Here is a 17,687-nt window from a genome sequence, read left to right on the forward strand (position 1 = left end):
ATAACAGTTGCACCATTTACATTTCCTCCAACAGTGCAAAGGATTCCAATTTCTCTACATCCTTGCCAACATTTATTTCTTTAATTCTTTGTTTTTATTTCTTTTTAATAGTAGCTGTCTTACTTGGCAGGAATTGGCCCATGGTTGGATATTAAGGATGTGTTATTTCTTTCACTAGCTATAATTCTCTCTGCCATTTAGGAAAGCATTTTGGACTACACGGGCTTACGAGTGACTCTGAAAGGGTGAGAGCGTTGGAAAAAGAAAGTGAAAATGTTAGTTGCTCAGTCATGTCTGACTCATTGTGATCCCATGGAGAGTGTTGAGTAGGCTCTAATTTGGAAAGGAACTCATTCCCACACTTTGGTATCCACTTACAAGCATCAACTTATTTGTGACACTCTTAAGTTATTGCAACATAGCAGTCAGTTTGAATTGAATTTTCAATTCATAATGGTTTCGTCTTACACACCCACTGCAAACAACACACTCTCCCTTGAATTGGCATTGCAAAAAGGAAAGAAAAAAGCAAAAAGACAACAGAAAGCCCATCACGGAATGAGATTTTATGTTGTCCCAAGTGGTTCAATCAGTGACACTTATTGGAAATAATGTCCCTCTTCATCTACAGAAACTCTGCAGCCCAAGGTTTGGAAACCAGGCCAGAGCATCTATCATTGCTCTCATGTAGGTATTTAGTGATTATATCTTGAGAGTGATTCCTACTTGTCCAAGTTGGTCACACAGTAGCATCCAGAGAAGAAAAGTTATAGACATGAAAAATTTTAATTTTTTCTGAGGTTTCATTTACATAAATAGGTTTGCTTATTTTAAAGAAAATGTGTGTATGTTTTCCAGCAAGGAATTGATGTCTGAAGAACTGCTGTAGACCACTTAAATAGTATTCCAAGTACTCAGTGGATCTTCAGGCTCCCCAAGGGCCACAGAAAGCTGAGGATGCCAAATGCTGGCCTCCTTGACCATGATGGAGTAGCAGAAAGACAGGTCTTTGGCCAGGGCATCTGGGGACAACTTTCTCCCAGCAATTTCTCTTCAAGACCAAGGGGAAGAAGACAAGGCTTGCAGGTAAGATGATGTCAAAAAGGCCAAGAATACTCCAGCACAGTGGTCCCCAACCTTTTTTGAACCAGGGAGTGGTTTCTTGAAAGATAATTTCTCCATGGACTCAGGGGAGGGCGATGGTTTCAGAATGATTCAAGAACGTTACATTTGTTGTGCCCTTTATTTCTATTATTATTACATTGGATCCACCTCAGATCATTGGACATAAGATCCTGGAGGCTGGGGACTCCTGCTCTAGTGAATTCTCTGTCTGAAGGATTCTCAATATTGCTCTACCTGAGTACTTCGTGTCTGTAGTCAACAATGGATTGGACATTGGAACACGTACATCATCATATGTAAAATAGATGGCCCAGGCAGGTTGGATGCATGAAGCAGGGCACTCAAAGCGGGTGCTGTGGGAAAGCTCAGAGGAATATGGTGTGATAGAGGTAGTGGTTCCGGGAATGGGGGGGGACACATGTATACCCGTGGCCGATTCATGTTGATGTATAGCAAAACCATCACAATATTGTAAAGAATTATCCTCCAATTAAAATAGATTAATTAACTGAAACACACACAAACAATGCATTAGATAATTACAATTAGCAGTTTTTTGTTTGCTTTTGTCTTCAACTTCCAGTTTGAGTTTTTAAAAGAGACCTGAACGCACCCGGAAACTCAAGGCTGAGCATTTTACAGCAAGATTCAGGGCTGCGAGATGGTGACAGTCCTGAGAAACCCTTCCGTTACTTACCTAGTGTTCAGAACCAGCTGAACAGCAAACAGAAGGGAGAGTTTCCGTGCTTGCTGGGCTCCTTCTCCTGTGTGGGGAGCATCACCAGCCTCCCAGCCCCACAGACGGCCTTCCTTCTTGCAGAGGCAGCCTCCCCCACCTTCCCACATGCAGCTCTCCATCGGATTGCTTTTCGAAAACTGCTTGAAAATTTCCTCTACCCAGTTTTTCCTTTTCAAACTTATAATTTCCTATGGGAAACCATTCCGGAGAGGAATGGTGAACGCACACTCAAGAACCACTGCCCTGGAGAAGTGGTACAGGGCAGTGGCTAAGAGAGAGGGGGGTTTGGGTCAGACCACCTGTGTTCAGATCCTGAGTTTCCCCCTTACCTGCTGTGTGACCTTAGGCAAGCCACGTGACCCCTCTGGGCCACAGGTTCCACCTCTATGAAATAAGAGGAGTCATACTGCCCACCCCCAGGGTTGCTGTGAACACTAAAACGTGGGGCGCTCTTGGAAGAGGGCCGGCACACTCTTACAAGGATGTGCCCTGTAAGTTATCATCGCCCTCCTGGGCCCTGAGCTCTATTTCCTCTGTCCAGCTCACATGGGGGCAAGTTCAAAACCCAGCACTGTGACTTCCACTTAACTCATACTTTTAATCTCTTTGGGTTCTGTTGGGGTGAAGACTTAAGGTTTATTTGCTCTTGAAGTCCTTAACATATTGACTGCCTAACTATGAAATGGCCTCTTCAGCCTCCTCTCGAGTTATCCTCCTGTTTTTCACTTTCTCTCTTTTCACCTTTTCTGTTTCTTTTTTTTTTTTTAATTTCTTCTTCTCATTATTTTTTAAACAATTTTATTTTATTTTGGCTTCATCATGCGACATGTGGAACCTTTGTTCCCTGACCAGGCATTGAACCCGCCTTACCTGCATTGGAAGCACGGAATCTTAAGCACTGGACCACTAGAGAAGTCTCTCTTTTCCCCTTTTCTTTTCATCTCCCTTCTTCCTTTTTTGCTCTCATACTAGAAAGTATTGCAACCTCTCCTGTTCCTTTATGGAGAAGGCAATGGCACCCCACTCCAGTACTCTTGTCTGGAAAATCCCATGGACCCAGGAGCCTGGTAGGCTGCAGTCCATGGGGTCGATAAGAGTCGGACACGACTGGGCGTCTTCACTTTCCCTTTTCACTTTCATGCATTGGAGAAGGAAATGGCAACCCACTCCAGTGTTCTTGCCTGGAGAATCCCAGGGACGGTGGGGCCTGGTGGGCTGCCGTCTATGGGGTTGCACAGAGTCGGACATGACTGAAGTGACGAAGAAGAAGAAGAAGGAGAAGGAGAAGAAGAAGAAGAAAGAAGAAGAAAAAGAAGATACTTTCTTTACTTGAAAATTGTAGAAATTATTTTAGCTTTTTTTTTTTCAAATATGCTGGGTTTTTTTCCTTTCTAGGAAAGGAAATATTGCTGCACGCACAATAATGTGTATTTAATAATGTGCATATTTAATAACATATAAAACTGTATATTTATACATTCAGTTCAGTTTAGTTCAGTCTCTCAGTCGTGTCTGACTCTTTGCGACCCCATGGACTGCAGCAGGCCAGGCTTTCCTGTCCATCACCAACTCCCAGAGCTTGCTCAAACTCATGTCTATAGAGTCGGTGATAGCATCCAACCATCTCATCCTCTGTCATCCCCTTCTCCTCCCACATCTTTCCCAGCATCAGGGTCTTTTCAGATGAGTCAGTTCTTCACATCAGGTGTCCAAAGTACTGGAGTTTCAGCTTCAGTATCAGTCCTTCCAATGAATATTCAGGACTGATTTCCTTTAGGATGGACTGCTTAGATCTTCTTTCAGTCCAAGGGACTCTCAAGAGTCTTCTCCAACACCACAGTTCAAAACCTTATACATAGATCTACTTTATCTTTGTTTAGAATTAGCCTATTCTGAGAGCCAAAGGCAGCCATGGTGGCCAGGAAGTTCTGGCAAGAGGAGTCTGATGGCTTTTATGGAGTCTCTGGCATAATCTCTTAAGAGTCTCGAGACTCTTGCCTGCCCCTCCCTGTACTGCGTACCCCAACCCCTGCAGGGTCAGTCAGGCCCTGCTCCAGGATTCTTGGAGGTCCTGCCACTCCACATGCCCTTGGGCCTGTGAGGAGCCCTGCTGGGCCAGCACCACCTCACTCAATGTGCACAGCCCGCGGGCTGCGTGCCATGGCAACTGTCCTCACAAGCGTACACAGGTGGCTAGGTAAGGCGGTAACAACAGCCCTCGGTGCTGTCACAGGGCTGTGCCAGGCAGACAGCCAGGCTTGCATAACCTGGTGCCCACTCCATCCTGGGGCCCCCAGTTGGGGGAAGACCTGGGCTGTTGAGCTGGGTCAGCTGAGACACAGCCCCAAGGAACCACAGTGCTGGGAAGGAGAGGAGGACGGCAAAGCTCTCCTGGGGTTTCCAGGCCAGGTCTGTGCAGAAGCATCTCAATGACTCAGACTTCTTGTTGCAAACCAGGAGCCCTGCTGGGGAAATGAGCCCTTGAGCAGCCCTACGACAATCGTGCCTTTCTGCAAGGTGGTGGCTGTGTTGCCAGCACAGCTGGGACACGAAGCTCATGCTCACTTGCACAGTCTTGTTTAAAGTAGGCCTGGCTGGGGTCTGTTCTCCTTCTTGGTTTCTAAAAAATTTAACTCTGCCCTTCATTTGGCCACATAGCTTCTCTTTTTCCATTACTCCTTGCTCCTCCCCTTTGCCCTGCTTTTAAGAATCAAGGACCTTGGATTCCTTGTTTGTACCCTGAGAATGCAAGGTGGCACTTGAAATACTGGATAGATATGATACATCTTCCTGAAGCTTCAGTTCCAATTGTTGTTGTGTCTGACTCTTTGCGAGCCCATGGACTGCAGCACGCCAGGCTTCCTGTCCTTCACCATCTCCCAGTGTTTGCTCAGACTCATGCCCATTGAGTCAATAATGCTATCAGTTCTAAGTACATAAGTGATAAAATAACATTTATATGTTAAAATATGTGGACTTATTATAGCAAAGTGGGAGAGTTCCACAGGCTTTCAGGTGAAACTTTAGACTACGGAAGCTATTCTCTTGCTGAAGGCCTTTGGGCTGAACTTCTGGGTGACGTGTGACTCAACCTGTCCTTGGGAGATTTTGGTGAGAAAATCTGAGAGGTGCCCCTTGTGACTTGGTGATCCCTGATCTTGGCTGTCTCTATACCTGTTCTTCAAAGAGCAGAGATTTCTTGTGGACCACATGCCCAGCAAAATTGAGAGATGAGGATTTGGAGAAAAGCTGAACAGATCCCAACCTGACACAACTTTGGACGCATAATTATGTCATCATATTACTCTTACCACTGTAGTCAGTGTTGATTTGATGTAATGAAAGAAATACAGATGGCGCAGAGACAGTGGTGACATCAGCTTGTCTTTACTTTGAGAACCAGTAATCTTCAGGATGGTTCTATTGAATCACGTAATTTTAATCTTCTGCACTTTTCAGAGCATATAAACTCACAAGTGTGTGGATTTATATTCCAAAAATGTGTGTTCATTTATGATTATATTCTGTCTGCATGTAGCTATACTGTACCAATAACTTTTGAACATGTGGGAAAATTACCGAGAGGGCAAGTGGGAGGGTCGGCACAGGGTACCAGGGAGCTGGTAACTCTGGGTGGTTCACGTATCACTTGAATGTTTTTTGTTTTAGCAAGCTCTCGATGCTTCCTTTGGCCACACCTACTAGCCAGTTATGGGCTTCCCTGGTGGCTCAGTGGTAAAGAACATGCCTGCCAATGCAGGAAACGCTGTTTCAATCCCTGTCAGGAAGATCATCTAGAGAAGGAAACGGCAACCTGCTCCAGTATTCTTGCCTGCAAAATCCCATGGGTAGAGGAGCCTGGTGGACTACAGTCCACGGGACTGAAAAGAGTTGGACATGACTTTGTGACTAAACAACAGCAACAACTAGCCAATAATGCCCTGAGGTTCGGTTGTAGATTTTCACTGGAGAGGAAGAGTACCCCTCAGTGACAGGGAGGATTGGCAGGCACTCCATTGATGAGCTGGGCAAATGCTGGCACCTTCACCTTCTGTAGACGTGGGAATTCTGCAGACAGCCTGCTGCTACGATGGCTCCTGTGCACAGAGGTATCTCATTCCTGGTTCTTGCCCTCCCCCACCCCCACCCAGCAAAGCTCTAGTCTTGGGGACGTGGCTCTTGGAGAGTAAAAGGATACATGCTGAGCTTCCAACTTTTCAGTCATTTACTATTTAACTTGATCTTGGGAAGAAACTTAATTTTTTGGAGTATTATTTTGTTTGCTGGGGGGATATGATATCTACCTTAACAGACAATGATTTTCTTCTGTTTTTTTTTTTTTAATTTTTTATTGGGGTATAGTTGATTTACAGTGTGGTGTTCGTTTCTACTGTACGATGAAGTGAATCGGCTCTAGGTACACATATACCCCCTCCCTCTTGAGCCCCTGCCCCACCACCTGTGATTGTCTTTAAATGAGATAATACATATGTATCAACTGAGCACAGAGCCTTGTGCATATGTGGCTCAGCTGGTAAAGAATTCGCCTGCAATGCAGGAGACCTGGGTTTGATCCCTAGTTAGGAAGACCCCCTGGAGAAGGGAAAGGCTACCCACTCCAGTATTCTGGCCTAGAGAATTCCATAGACTGTATAGTCCATGGGGTGGCAAAGAGTCGGACACGACTGAGTGGCTTTCACTTCACTTCACTTCACTTCCAACAATAGGTGAGCCAAAAATCCTCTACCTAAAACTCCAGTCAAATAGCAGACTGAATTCCCGCATATTCTGAAGGCAGGAGAGAGCGTGTCATCTACAGACACCCCGTGCCTGGTCACCGCTCTTGTGATTTACCAGTGAGACCCAGGGATAAGGCATTAGAGTAATCCCATTCTAAAACATCTGCTCAGCAAAAGTACAGCCATCTTTAAGTTGGTAAATAAGCTCAAAGGACTTTAATTTGCCCTGTGAAGTGTGGATTGCACCAGTTTATCTTTAGAGAAGGCATGCTGCCACCTCCATAGCATCAGTAACGAGGCCGCTGCCGTCTGAGAGCGGCTCCCTCCTGGTCGCAGGTGGAGCTGCGGGCCACACAGCGGTGATTCATCTTCCATTTAGTTATCTCAGTGGCTCCCTTGGTTGGTCATTGCTGTCGCAGAGAAGGGCAGTGGCAGAGAAGAAGGGGTCGGAGGGGAGGGTAATAGCACACCGGGCTCACTGCTGTGTTTTGTAAAACCATTACTCTCTATTACCCCCACTTCTGCATAATATTTTCTACTCAATTAATTCCTGGAGATATCACCAGAACTTGATGTGTGCATACTGAATAAGCTTGGGATTTTTTTTATGTTGTTATTTGTCTACATAATATTTTTGCAGACAGCAGTAATATGTTAATTGTTCACTGGGGACATAGAATAGCTGTCCTGAAGCTATCCTTTTTTGATTTGGTTCATCCGTTCTTATCACAAATGCCACTGGCAATGAGGCTCAAGAGCTCATCCCACTCCAGCATATTTTTCTGCGTTGAATATGGAGAGGTTCACTCATCTTCTGGTTTCCAGTACTTTATAGAAAACATAGGGATGAGAAGTGATCACTGGAGAAGACAAACTTGTTGAGACCCCCGACGTGGTGTCACTATGGCAGATAAAACACGGTGGTGGGCACCCAAGACCTCGGGCATCGGGGCATTGATGTCCTTCCTTGGTTTTACTGCCCAGTAATGTAGGATGCTGTAAGTTTGATAAAGTCTTACCAAACCTAAGCTGTTGGGTGCTGATATGAAATCCATTCTACAGGTGCCAGAGGAGCAGATCGGACACAGCTGGGTGTTCCCATTCTCTCTGGAAAGCCAGAGGGACTGAGTGTGAAGATGGGTCATTCATTCACCCCCAGCCTCTGGGCACGGTCCTTGCCGGTCTTCCTGGTAGACCTCTGCAACAGCTGTTTGGAGGATCGAGCCCATAGACATCAAAGTTGACACAAAGACCACCAACCTCATTGCCAGTCATTCCTCCGTGATAGATTTTTTGCTCTTTTGTCTCTTGCTCAGTTGCTAAAGTCAAGTCTTTCTTCCAGTTCTTGAAGGACTCATCAGAGCCTGAGAAGTCCCGGGCAGCACATTCGCCCGCATCACCCTCTCCTTACCGGGCAGATTTCTCCTTTGAGTCAGGAAAGCAAGCAGGTTTTCTCTCGGAGATCCTCTCAGTGTCCTTCTGGGCTCTATTAAGGTACTGGCTTAGGTCTCGGAAGAATTGTTTAATCCTCTGAGCAGTTAGTACCTTTTTAAAATTCAGACATCTTTCAGACCCTGGCCTGCGTAGCCCTCTGAAGTGCTTTTGTCAGGACGGTTTATCAGTCTTAGATCATGTTTTGCCAGCTGCTCAGGCCAGCAGCACAGAGAAAGCATCTGGTTCAGAGGCTCGCATTTTTATCTGAGTAAAATCTCTCTGAAAAGACCTCAGAATATAAAGAGCCAATCAGTGCATGATGTCAGAATGTTTACCATTTTTCTCTCCTGGGGACATTTTCTTGGCATCCTGGTCTGACCTTCTAGGTGTGTCTAATTGTTCTAAAGGCCCAGCTGTGTGAATTTGACTTGCCTGCAGAAAAAAACAAAAAGCCATATCTTCCAATGTCAGGGAACAATCTTAAACTTCTCTCTTAGTCCTCACCGTTGAATTTCTGCGAGGCCTCTGACTTTAAAGCCTTTTGGCAACTAATAGAAAGCCCTATTTTCTCGTTAGCCTCAGAGGCTGGCTTTTGATATCTTTGAACTTGTCCTGAAGAACAAGGACCAAGTAGAACAGGTCTCATCACTTAGATGTTTAAGCACTTTCCATTCACATCTCAAAGCTAAAAGGGAGGGAAAAAAGAGAAGAAAAGAAATCTTTTCTGACTCTTCCCTTTGTGGATGCCCATGTGACCCGTTCCTGCAGGCTTTTGTGGGGACGTTGTAGCCAAAGATAGTTTCACCTCTGACAGCAATTTTGTTGAGACACAACAGACTCATTTTTCTGGAGCTGAAATAATTATTTCAGCATTGATGTTCAAGACGCCCTCTGAGACCGATCTCAGGGAGGGAGGGAGGAAGCTACTATTTTTAGTTATGAAAAATACCAACATAAGATGAAGAGACTCAGATTGTGGCTAAGACTCTACTGTTTTTTCAAGATATTCAAGATTAGTAATGTCAAAGACAGTCACTAAGCAATAGGAACAGCCCTCTGGGCAATGTCTGACACCATCCAGTACTCAAGTGATGCAAGCATGCTGCCAAGGCCCATCCAGGGGAGATGCTTTTATGGAGAACCTTCCTCCTGAGAACTACCTTCTTGAGTCAGTAGACTACAGTCCCTCTCCCTACCTCCTCATGCCTCGTGGAAAGCATTCAAGGTGTGTGAGGCTGGGGGACTCAGCTCCAAGCCTTGGGACTGCCTTCAGCTGGCAACTTTCCCCATCACTGCCTGCCCCATTCCTACTGCTTCTAGAGATGGCCTCTCCTCTGGCTTTGGAGACCAGCTCCAACACTGCTCGGACAGTGATTCAGACATCAGTCTTCCCTTACTGACCTGATGAAACTGCTGGTAAAGCACTTGCAAAGTATTGAGTTGGCCAAACAGTTTGTTCAGGTTTTTCCATTACCCGAACAAACTGTTTGGCCAACTCAAAAATAGCCCATTCTCAATCATCAGGACTCACACAAGGAAGCAAGGGCATGGAACAAAACTAGTGTTCAACCAACTAGCAGTCACTCCCCAGACCTTTTGCTTTTGAATGGCTGTTTTTTATTGGCAGAGTAGGATCCTTTCTAACATCAGCGTGCATACAACCCAACCTGTCCTTTCTCAGACTTTCCACTGGATATCATTTTCATTTTTGCAGTTGTTAAGAGTCAAAGAAGGCTCTTGGAAACATTTATCTCAGGAGTGCTGTGTCAGTTAAAAGTAACAGAAAACTCAAAAAGGCTTAAGCAGGAGAAGGAATCTATCAGTGAAAAGTAGTCAGGGCTTCAGGAATGATGGACTTTGAGGCTCTGATGATGTAATCATGACTATTACTGTCATCATCACATTTTGACTTCATCTTCCTGTTAATTTAAAACTCTCAATTTCATGTAATTGCTTGGAGTTAGCTTAAAATCTGATAAGCAAGAAGAGTGACTATCCCCCTGACAGACACCTCAGAAAAAATCTCAAAGTATCTCACTGGCCCTGATAGGGTCACATGCTCATCCTAAGCCAGTTAGTGAGGAATACAGTGATTTCTTTGGGTGGCCTGGGTCACATGTCACAATGACCCTGGGGTAGAATCATCTCTCCTGAAACCACATGGACTGAAAATAGGAGGTGAATGAGTTTCCAAATGAAAATGGAGACTGTTTCCACAGGAAAGAAAAGTGGAAGCTGAGTGTGACAAAGGGCACCACGCATCCATTATTGGCACAGATACCTCTAAGCAACCACACCTTTTCAAGTGGTGCTGACTTCATGACAGACACTGGACTGAGTCTGCGTGTAGGGAGAGGAGAGGAAGGGAGGCACGGAGGTGCGTACAGCAGCGTCTTTGCCACTGAGGGACTTGATGTCTGACGTTTTGCTTAGGCCAACACGTCTGTGTCCATGGCAGATGTCAAGATTTTATTAATGGGTCCTTCTTGTTGAGCCTGGAGACAGTGTCGGAATTCTTCCCATTACTGTACTCCGGGCAGCTGCCATAAACCAACAGTGACCATTATATGAGATTGATCAGTATTTGGTGAATTGGACCAAATAAACAATCTCTTTCAAGTGGGTTCGGGTAAATGGGCTGGATGTAAGTTGGAGTGAGATGACTGATCAGCAGTTGACCACCAGTCATTAGTCTGGAAACCCCTGAAGCTGAGAGAAGGCAGTAACTAGTTGACTGTACTTCACAGCTTACAGACATCTAGCTTCTACCAAGTAGGTCGATGAGCGCATGACAATAATTTCTTTTCAAAGGATCTAAAATAATACTAGCTGAGAATAACAGTGGGTAACTAGGTTTACTTTTGTGTTTTTGCGGTTTTGTTGGGTAATCTCTTTGTGTATATGTATGCCAAGTTATTTCAATTGTGCCCAACTCTTTGCGACCCCGTGGACTGTAGCCAGCCAAGCTCCTTTGTCCATGGATATCTATATGGGATGGGTCAAAGAAAAACTGAAGCAGAAGTCATCTAGCTGTCTACTCTCAGTGTTTAGAACTCATACTCAGTTCATTACCGGTAGAGTAAAATGCCAAATCTGCTACATATAGTGGTACATGAGGCCAGAAAGAAGGATATAGAGTACAAAATCATGACAAGATGCACAAATATTTTGGAGACTGATGCTTTCTCAAAACTCTGAGGCCAACCCTGAAGACATGTTAACTGAAAGAATATGATGTGATGAACTAAAATGGTCTTAAATGTTAGAAGTAACCACTTCTTAACTCAACTAGTCAACAAATTCAGTCAACAAACATTTACTGAGCTTCTATCATGTGCAAAATATTCTTAAATGTTTTGTGAGATACAAAGAGGATAAACTCACCCCCTTTCAAAGAAGAGGGAAACAACCAAATTGAAGGTACAAGATTTACACAAATGAAAACTTAAATAACAATAAAGCACTTAACAATAGAAAGCAATAATTATTGAGAGATGAGTAATCAGTAAGTGGTTAATTACCAATTGGAGTATATGAAGAATAATATGGGAGATTTTTTAGGAAGGTGTGATCAATTCAGCCTGGAGAATGAAGAACCTCATTACTAAGGAAGGGGGAACTGGCCTTCATCTTGGAAGTCAGGATTGGTTTTGGAAGCCAGTTTTGGTGGGGAAAGCAGCCTACAAAAAAAGCAAGATGAGTGGAAGGAGCAAACTATATTTGAACCAGAATGAGTAAATAGATTTGTCTAGAGTTGGCATTTTGTGTAGAGAAGTGGAGGGTAGATGAGGTTTTAAAAATATAGAGTTGGTGTAAGACATTATAGAAAAACCTGAATGAACAGTTTCAGTTCAGTTCAGTTCAGTCTCTCAGTCATGTCTGACTCTTTGCGGCTCCATGAATCGCAGCACACCAGGCCTCCCTGTCCATCACCAACTCCCGGAGTTCACTCAAACTCACGTCCATAGAGTCAGTGATGCCATCCAGCCATCTCATCCTCTGTCGTCCCCTTCTCCTCCTGCCCCCAATCCCTCCCAGCATCAGAGTCTTTTCCAATGAGTCAACTCTTAGCATGAGGTGGCCAAAGTACTGGAGTTTCAGCTTTAGCATCATTCCTTCCAAAGAAATCCCAGGGCTGATCTCCTGCAGAATGGATTGGTTGGATCTCCTTGCAGTCCAAGGGACTCTCAAGAGTCTTCTCCAATACCACAGTTCAAAAGCACCAATTCTTCGGTGCTCAGCTTTCTTCACAGTCCAACTCTCACATCCATACATGACTACTGGAAAAACCATAGCCTTGGCCAGACAGACCTTTGTTGGCAAAGTAATGTCTCTGCTTTTTAATATGCTGTCTAGGTTGGTCATAGCTTTTCTTCCAAGGAGTAAGCACGTTTTAATTTCATGGCTGCAATCACCATCTGCAGTGATTTTGGAGCCCCAAAAAATAAAGTCAGCCACCGTTTCCCCATCTATTTCCCATGAACTGATGGGACCAGATGCCATGATCTTAGTTTTCTGAATGTTGAGCTTTAAGCCAACTTTTTCACTCTCCTCTTTTACTTTCATTAAAAGGCTTTTTAGTTCCTCTTCACTTTCTGCCATAGGGTGGTGTCATCTGCATATCTGAGGTTATTGATATTTCTTCCGGCAATCTTGATTCCAGCTTGTGCTTCTTCCAGCCCAGCGTTTCTCATGATGTACTCTGCATATATAAACAGTTTAGCCAACCTAATATATTGAGGTCAGTGGTGGCTACCAGGGTGAAGGTTTTAGATGTAATCCAGTAAGCAATGGGGAATTATGGGAGGTTTCTGAGTGGCAGAGCGGCAGGGGTGAACTGTCTTAGGAACAGCTAATTTGACATAGGGGTGAGGATACAATGGGAGCAACAGATATCGGAGCTAAGGAAACCATTAAGGGGCCTTTTCCAATAATACTACAAAAGGTTAAAGGGTTCAGTTTAGCTTTTTGGCAGTAGAACTATAATCTTTACAGTGAAATAGAAACAAGAGGTGGTCACTAATCAAATATTTTTCAGAGAGGAGGAAGGAGACCTCAATTTGAGATGTTAGTTCCAGGAGATTAGAATATTGGAGGAAACTGGAGAGGAGACAGTTGTGGGCTCAGATGAGAAATGTAGGCCTAGATGTTGAGGTTCAGGTGAAGGCCCAGTGACCAAGTACAACATCCAGTTCCTCCCTGTGTTGATGGCTGGAGAAGTTTTAGCTCAAAGTTCAGGCATCCTCTATGTGGAGAGATGTTTGAGTTACTACTTACCACCCAGCTTCAATCATGATCAACACCTGACCAACCTCATTTCATCTGCCACATCGCTCTGTCCTCTCCAGCACGCATTTTCTTGGATGAGGAAGTGTGCAGGCTGACTTTTCCTGCATCTCACTGAGAGTCAGCGCTCGTCTGCCTAGCAAAGAGCATCTTATTTGTGATAAAATTGATGGACTGGGGTTTGAGGAAATAAGAAACAATGTTTCTCTTTGGAATTTTCAGACCACTTGTTTATGACTACAACAAAATTAATTGGCTAATAGATCCTATTATTGGACCTTAAGGCAGTATATGCATTTGTTATAAGTGCTTCTTGAGAATCCCTCTGCTGAGTTCAGTGAGTCATCCAGCTTTCTCCATTAGACACCTTCTCAGGTGTCTTTGAGCCCACAGTCACTCAGATCAGAACCCACTGTGGAAAATGAGCAGAAACACATAGCTTTGGTCTCAAGAGATGTAGGAGGCAAAATTAATTGACCTCTGCTCTTCCCTCTTTCCCCTTTCTTAATCTGAGGTATCCAGAATCACAAAGAGAGAGATCTATTCACAGGAAGTCACCAACTATCCTCATTCCTTCCAATGATTGTCCAACTTTCTATCTCGATACTTCTACCTTTTCTAGAATTTCTCATGAATGACATCATCTGACACATAGACTTTACGTTTGACTTTTTTTCTTTTAGCATAATTCTTTTGAGATTCAGCCATGTTGTTGCATGGATCAGTAGTTCATTCCTTTTTATTCTTGAGTGCTATTCCATCAGTTATCCATTCCCCAGTTGAATGGTTTCCACTTTTTAGCTATTATGAATAATGCTGCTAAGAACATTCATATAAAAGGTTTTGCATAGATCTGTATGTTCCTTTCATGAGAATAAATACCTAGGCATGAGAATGTCATTTGTATAGTAAGTGTATGTTCAACTGTTGATGAAATTGTCCATCTGTTTTCCAAAGTGGCTGAATCATTTTACACTCCCAAAGCAAGTGATGAGGGTTCTAGCTCCCCATCTCACCAATACTTTATGTGGTTGCTGCTGCTGCTAAGTCGCTTCAGTCATGTCTGACTCTGTGCGACCCCATGGACAGCAGCCCACCAGGCTCCCCCGTCCCTGGGATTCTCCAGGCAAGAACACTGGAGTGGGTTGCCATTTCCTTCTCCAATGCATGAAAGTGAAAAGTGAAAGGGAAGTCGCTTAGTCGTGTCCGACTCTTTGAGACCCCATGGACTGCGGCCTACCAGGTTCCTCCGTCCATGGGATTTTCCAGGCAAGAGTGCTGGAGTGGGGTGCCATTGCCTTCTCCGACTTTATATGGTTACTCTTCCTTATTTCGGCCATCCTTGTGGATATGAGTAGTCTATTGTGTTATTTTCATTTCCTTGATGAGTGTGATGTTGACCATCATTTCAGGTGCTCTTAGGCCATTTGCACATCTTCTTTTGGTGAAGTGTCTCTGTTAAATCTTTTGCCTGTTATTTTTATCAATGTTTGTCTTATTATATAGTAAGAGTTCTTTTCATGTTATTGATGTCCTTTAGCAGACATATGTTCTGCAGTTATTTTTTTCCAGGCTGTGACTCATCTTTTCATCTTTTTAACAGTCTTTCAAAGAGCAGAAATTAAAATTTTGATGAAGTTCAATTTATCAGGTTTTTTTTTAATGGTTTGAAGTTTTTGTGTTCTAAGAATTTGCTAATGCCAAAGTCATATTTTCTATCATGTTTTCTTGAAGAATTTTATGTTGCTTTAGCTCTTACATCTAGGATTCATTTTGAGATAATGATTTTATAGTATAAGGTCAAGGTTGAGGTTCATTTATTTGCATATGGATACCTAGTTTTTTCCAGTACCATGGGTGAAAACTTTCCTTGAATTACCTTGACATACTTGATACTTTTAAGAGCTGAAAGTTTTCTTTCTTTTTTTTTTTTCAGTTATGCCAAAATGTCTCTTTCAAAAGGATGTGACAAAGTTCTGTGTACCATTTTTTAAAATTAGAAAATTATTGAAAATGTACCCAAAGATACAAGAAAGATTATACAAAATTATTTACAATAATGGGAAACAGTCTAAATATATAGCAATAGGAAGGAAGTGAAAGAAATTATGGCACATTCATATAGTGTAATATTGCAGACCCTAAGAGTCTTAATGCTTACATATATGAACAGGAAAAGATATTCATTGTAAGCATTAAGGGAACACACAAAGATCACAAATAGAATGTCTGATGATACATCTTTGCAGAAACCAAACAACAATAAAAATTATAATCACTTATGCATATAGAGATGGACTTAGCTGGTGGCTCAGACAGTAAAGAATCTGCATGCAATATAGGAGACATGGGTTTGATTCTTGTGTCAGGAAGATCCCCTGAAGAAGGGAATGGCAATCCACTCCAGTATTCTTGCCTGGAGAATTCCATGGATAGAGGAGCCTGGTGGGCTACAGTCCGTGGGGTCACAAAGAGTTGGACACAACTGAACAACGAACATACATGCATACAGAGAAAAGAAGGATATAAAATCATATAGTGTTTATTTTTGGATGCTGAGATTCCAGACAATTAATGTTTATATTTCTCTTTCAAAGAATGTGGATTACCTTTAACACCAAGGAAAAGCATTTCTTTACTAAAAAGAGACAGGTACTCAGCATCAGTGTTTAAGGATTCCATATATATATATGTGTGGCTTAACATAACACTATATAATATTCTCACCTTAAATACTCTTAGTGGTGTGAACTTTCTGGAGAATGAGATTCCAGCAGAAATCTGGTATGCTCAAGCTAGAGAGACCCACAAAAGGCTTACTAAAGAGAATGAGGCATTTGAATCTTCATTTCCATTAAAATGCAAATTAGAATTAAAGTTTTCCATATGGTGATGCATCTAATTTTCTACCATGCTCCTTCTAACCCAAATAAGAGATAATTTCTGTTTCTAAATTCTTTAATGATGTAATTCCTCACAATTATAAGTCTATGTAATCCGCTCTATTTTTCCATCAATAGTGCAGATAGATGCCTCTGATCTCTCATGCAGCCATATGGTGTGATGAGACACGGATCTACTTTTAAAAGTTTTATTTTCCCAGAATACATTCTGCCTCCAGCTACATTACATGCACATTAGTGCTCTGCTTTTTAGAGGTGGCTCTCGGTACTGTTACTAAATCCAGGACAGAGTTAGACTGGAATGTTCCAGGAAGGCAAGGATCTGTAGTCCCCGGCCCAGTGCCTAGGTCCCAGCAGACCCCCAGAAAATGCCCGTGGAGAAAATGGATTGAGAAGAACATGGCTGCTCATTTAAGAAGCAGGGTCATTTCATACTTGGATGATCAAAGAAAATGTTAGTCGCTCAGTCGTGTCCGACTCTTTTCGACCCCCAAACTGTATATAGCCTGCCAGGCACCTCTGACCATGTCATTCTCCAGACAAGAATACTGGAGTGGGTTGCCGGAAGAGTCCCTTCTCCAGGGAATCTTCCTGACCCAGGATTCAAACCTGCGTCTCCTGCACTGTAGGCAGATTCTTTACCATCTGAGCCACCAGGGAAGCCTGATCAAAGAAAAGATGTTTCTAACTTCAGGGGTCCTGGCTTACATTTTATAATGTGGAAATATTAGAATCCTTAGCATTGTCTTGTTTACCACATAACAAACCTTACTACCCTTGTCTTTTTTTTAATGTGAGGAAATTGATACCTGGGTAGAATGTATCAGAGTCTGAATTCATCCCAGGTCTTCTGTTTAAAGACTTGTGCACACACTTAACTTCTCCTCCTCTTCCTTTCTGATAGTCCCCAGCCCCAGGTATTCCTCACTTCCTACTGCAGCCTCACTCCAAAAAAACAGCCAAGAAGGCTCTTAAGGAATAGAGGAGAAACTGTATGTGGACCAGCACAATGTAACTAAAACATTTCCATCCACTGTGGTTTGTCCATTTTTCTTTATGAAAGGTGTAGAAAGACCACTGAACTAAGGGAAGTGAATCTGGCCACTGTGTATCTAAAGGCATGCTAGATGAAATTTAAAGTGCTAATCAATTAACTAATTTAATAAATATTTATTGCATATATACTATGTGGCAGGCACATGGTAAAACATATGACATTATCACTTACACCAATGCAATGCCGGAATTTGGTTGTGGGAAACTATTTGTCATAAACCCATATTGAGTTATTTGATGATAAGAAACTTTCATATGTAGATGAGAAAGCTTAAAGTTATTCATATAAAAATACGTGTAAAATAAGTAATATATTTATGTGATGCTTTATAATTTTCAAATAATGTATTTACCTGATTGGATCTACAAAAATACCTAGGATGAGAGAAACAGGTTTTACTCCAT

This window comes from Bos taurus, chromosome 20 (assembly GCF_002263795.3).
Source record: "Bos taurus isolate L1 Dominette 01449 registration number 42190680 breed Hereford chromosome 20, ARS-UCD2.0, whole genome shotgun sequence".
NCBI classification, from domain to species: domain Eukaryota; kingdom Metazoa; phylum Chordata; class Mammalia; order Artiodactyla; family Bovidae; genus Bos; species Bos taurus.